The sequence below is a fragment of the Ictidomys tridecemlineatus genome, chromosome 10 (assembly GCF_052094955.1).
Source record: "Ictidomys tridecemlineatus isolate mIctTri1 chromosome 10, mIctTri1.hap1, whole genome shotgun sequence".
Classification (NCBI taxonomy): domain Eukaryota; kingdom Metazoa; phylum Chordata; class Mammalia; order Rodentia; family Sciuridae; genus Ictidomys; species Ictidomys tridecemlineatus.
The window spans coordinates 129,349,204-129,353,843 of NC_135486.1; positions in this window are offsets into that span (position 1 = coordinate 129,349,204).

The window sequence follows — 4,640 nt, forward strand, 5'->3', positions numbered from 1 at the left end:
TTTAATACTCCCTGGAATTCTGTGGGGGAGGAACTATCATTACCAACCCTTTTTACAGATGAGGAGACTGAGGCACAGGGGCGTTTTCTTGAACAAACTCGAACAGCTAAAAAAACGACGGCCCGCATTTGAACCGGGTTTACGGAAACCCAAAGCCCGTCCTCCTAACCCCACCCCTGCCTTCTTGTGGCTGAAAACAGGGTTTCTTAATTGTTCTCTTTTTATAAATGCAATGTCTTCTCAAGTCTCAAAAAAAAACAGTACAGACTAGGAATAATTACAAAAAGTTTTTCATTTGTCTTGGCTTACGTTTCGGGAAGAATCTTTGAGTGCACTCTTTTTTTAAAGTCTGGAATCTTCTCTCAGTTTTATTTTTTTTCCCTCCTATAATTTTTCTTTCCTTGGGTATTTTTACAGAGGGGGATTTTCTTATCCATTCTTGTGTGCGTGCGTGCGTGTGTGTGTGTGTGTGTGTGTGTGTGAGAGAGAGAGAGAGAGAGAGAGAGAGAGGCACTTTGTGTTACTAGGGATGGAACCTAAGGGCGCTCTGCCCTGGAAGGCTGGCCTTGAACCTGGGATCCTCCTGCCTCAGCCTTCCCAGTGGCTGGGAACCCAGCCCTGCACCATCATGTCTGGCTGGCTTTTTAAAAATGGGTTTTGCTGGAGAGCAGATGGGGCCCTTGTTCCATCTTTTTAAATTTCAGACTGAGAGGAGACGGGAAGGCTTGTATTTTTGTAGTTTTCTTTTTCTGGACTGGGGTTTCGGTTGCTGTGATGAGTAGGAAGTGAATTTCCGGGGAGTCAGCACTGCCCAGGAGAAGCTTCCTGATGGGCAAAGCAATTTCCTCTCTGAGTTCATTCTGGAAGCGGAAATTAGGAGGGCCCTGGCCTCTCCTCTCAGCTCCCTGGTTGGGAGCTCCCTGCGGAAATGCCTCTGCTGGGCTTGGCTTGCTGTCCAGGGGCCCACAGCTTTGAGGGCTCGTGCTGATGCCGCCCATGTCACAGGTGTCCCCTGTCCTGCCCTGTGCCCACCGCTGCAAGGAGAAATCCCGCCCTGGCTTGTGGCTGGCTGGCTTCCCTGTCTCTCCCTCCTCTCCCATTTTTATCTCCACTTCTGTGACCATTACAGTTGGAATTTATGAAGAAAGAATTAACAGCGTGAGCTTAAATGATTATAATAAAAATGCAACTTTGAAATGTCCCCTTTAATAAGGAAAAAAAAAAAAGGACTAAGAGGACAAATACTCCAAGGTACCTCTGGGCAGTGGGATGATGAGTGATTTTCATTCTTTGCGGTTTTTCCTATCTCAATTGGGGTCTCTATTACTTTTACCTCGTCGTCGTTTATCTTTTCATTTCAGAATGTCAAACATGTGGAAAATTCTAGAACCGACATCTGTGAACTCGCGGTGAAAGTGTAGCACATGTGAACATGGGCCCTTGTTCGTTTCAGGTTTTCTGCTTTTGGACATCTATTCTTCTCATCACCAATGACGTCAATGCTGGATGCAAGGTAACCTGGGGACTCTCCAAAATCCTTCAGGAAACGGTTTATTTATTAATAGCATCAGAGGCGGTGAAAACTGTAAATGAGAGACATGGTACCTGGCTCTCAGGGGGACGGAATCTGGTTTTGCTCCTGTGGCCTCAGACCTTTCATAGAATTTGAGGGAGAAGTTGGGGTGCACATACAGGTTTAATGGCTGGCAAGCATATCCCCCCGCCAATCCTGTATCTATGGGATCTGCAAACTAGTGTCACCTGGCAGGTATTTGGAAATGCACTGGGGCCTCTTCCACCCTAATGTGCGCACGAATCACCTGAGGATTTTGTGAAAATGCAGATTCTGATGCCCACCTGGGATTGTGCACCTCTAGAAGCTCCCAGGGGATACAGATGCTGCTGGTCTGCAGACCACACTTTGGGTAGCAAGGCTTTAGAGAAGTTTCCATGACTCTGAACAGAAGAAAGCCACCCTGGATGTATACAGTTGGCCTTTAGCCTCATTGGTTAGAGCCACTGTGGTACTGAATTTATAAATTTTTTTTTTAATATCACCCTTGTTCCTGGAGAAAATGTTCAGCCGCTAGAATGCTTTAGGATTTTCCTCCCAGATTTGAGTACCCCAATTATCGCAAATTATTGTTATTAAACTCCTCGAATGGAGTCCATTGGGGTGAACTCAAGGTGTAATATATTCTAGCCAGGAAAAAAAAAGGGTAAATTTCTGTAATCTCCCTATTCATTATCCATACTCAGAGTACTTCAGAGTGAGAAGAGTTGTCTTATTGTTGGTAGGTGAGAGGGTTTTAGGTACAGCACTGAAATTTTTAAAAAATATATGAATATTTGTTGAGATTTGAAAGATTCCCATAAGGTAAAATAAATAAATAAATCTATTTTTCCATCTGAATTCTGAAACAATTGAGAAAAAAAAATGTCAAAACCAGAAGGTAGATTGGGAGATGACAACCATATCCTTATTATGATAAAGGCTAGATTGGGATCTGATTCTGTGAATTGAGGGGCCCCATAAGCCCCCTCCCCACTTCAACTCCCGCTGGGACAGTCCTCCTGAGGAAAATGCCAAGTCTGAGGAACAGGCACACTTGCCCAGATAGTGCCTGACCCTGGCCTGGACAGGAAAAGGATGGTAAAGAGACAACAACTAAACAGTGGTTGATAAATCGGCTCAATCCCATCAGGACATTGGACCAAGGACTGAACTGACTGTCTCATCGAGCTTTCCCGCCCGTCACTGTGACCAAAAGATTTGACAAGAACAAGTAGAGGAGGAAAAGTTGATTGGGGACTCAAGAGTTCAGAGGTCTCAGTCCACGGTTGGCCAAGTCCATAGTCTGGGCACAAGGTGAGGCAGAACGTGGTGGAAGAGGGGGCAGAGGAAAGCAGCTCAGGATAGAGCAGCCAAGAGGCAGAGAGAGAGCTCCACTCACCAGGGACAAAATATACACCCCAAAGGCACACCCCCCCATGACCCACCTCCTCTGGTCACACCCTACCTACCTACAGTCACCACCCAGTTAATCCGTATAAGTGGATTAATCCACATAAGTGGATTAAGCCATTAATTAGGTTGCATCTTTCATTACCCAGTCAATTCTGAACGTTCTTGTATTTTGCACACATGAAATTTTGAGGGCTGTCACCTATCCAAACCATAACACCCACCAACCAGGTAAATTCTGCACAGAGAGGAAGGGTAGACCAGAATCTAAGAGTGTTTTGTGAAAGAAATCCTTCTCCTGGGAACCCGATGAATGGGAGCGAGACATTCCTTTATAGCAAGGGTGGTTCTTTTGTGTTTTAATTCATTCGTGGAACTGATTTTTTCCATTTATGACAGCAAACACAGAATTTCCTTTTAAAATAACTGAAGCAAATAAAAAAGAGTTGTTTTAAAGACAAAGAATAAATAATAATAGTACAAATGACATGCAAATATGCCAAAATTATAAAATGATGTTCAGATGTCTAAACTTCAGGAAACACTGACCCTCAATCAAGAATCCCTGAAATCTCAATGTCATATTTCAGCTTCACAAACTGAAGCTCGGGACTTCTTACCTAATGTTCTTCCTGAGGGATGGAGGCTGTAGTTCAGTTATCTGACCATTGACCATGGTTTGGTTGGGTTTCCCTCAGTAGAGAGTGTTTAGAACAAATAAACTCAGACCCTTGGTATATGATTGGCTTTGATTTCATATGTATAAATCATTTATAGGCCAAGTCAGACTATCTTAATAGTATTGATCCAAGAGTTTTTAATTCTCTTTTTCTGGTCTCTCTCTTATTTTTATAAATTTACTGTGAAAATTCAAGTGGGCAGGAGAGCAAATTCCATTTTTCAACAGCATAAAAGGAGACTGCAGTTTTTAGATGAACCAGAAACATGTTCCGTCACTAGAGGAGAATTGGGGGGTTCCTGTAGAGGGGAACCCCCAACTCAGGACGAGTGGGCTTCTTGGCAGATATCACAGAAATGAATTTAAAGACGGATGGGTTAGAGGCATAGAAAGAGCTTTATTTAGAAAAGCAGAGACACATGCAAGAGAGAGCACAGGCCTGTCTTCAGAGGGAGAGATGCTTCTGGGGTCTCAGGCTCTTCTTTTAAAGGAAACCCTGTGAGCCAGGCATGACATCAATCTGGTGATCACAAAGGGTGGTCTGGCAATTCTCAGGATCCTTAGGGTGACAGCTCTCCACTATCTTATCAGTAGGTAATATTGGGAGAGTACCCTATATTTTAGGTTTCTGGAAAAATATATGATAGGCTTCCTATTTTTCTTTGCTCCAACTATTCTAAAAATATAGTTATTTATTGGGCTAATAAACAGCGCACAGAGCGACTTTCATAAGTGGTTGAATGTTCAGTACCTTTTAAGATCTTAAGTGAAAATTTGTAGACTTACCTGAAATTTAGAAGTGACAGGCCCCAGAGAGAGAGATCTGGCTTGGGGGAGCCAAGGTCTGTGGAACTTTCGTGAAAGTCTTTCTGATTGAAGGCATAGTTTCCTGTCCTTCCTTTTGGGTCGTCTCTACCTATCTTTTATTTCTTCTGTCCTGTCTCAGTTGTACTGATGTGACAGACGGGCACACCAATATTCTTTCATCCATCGCAT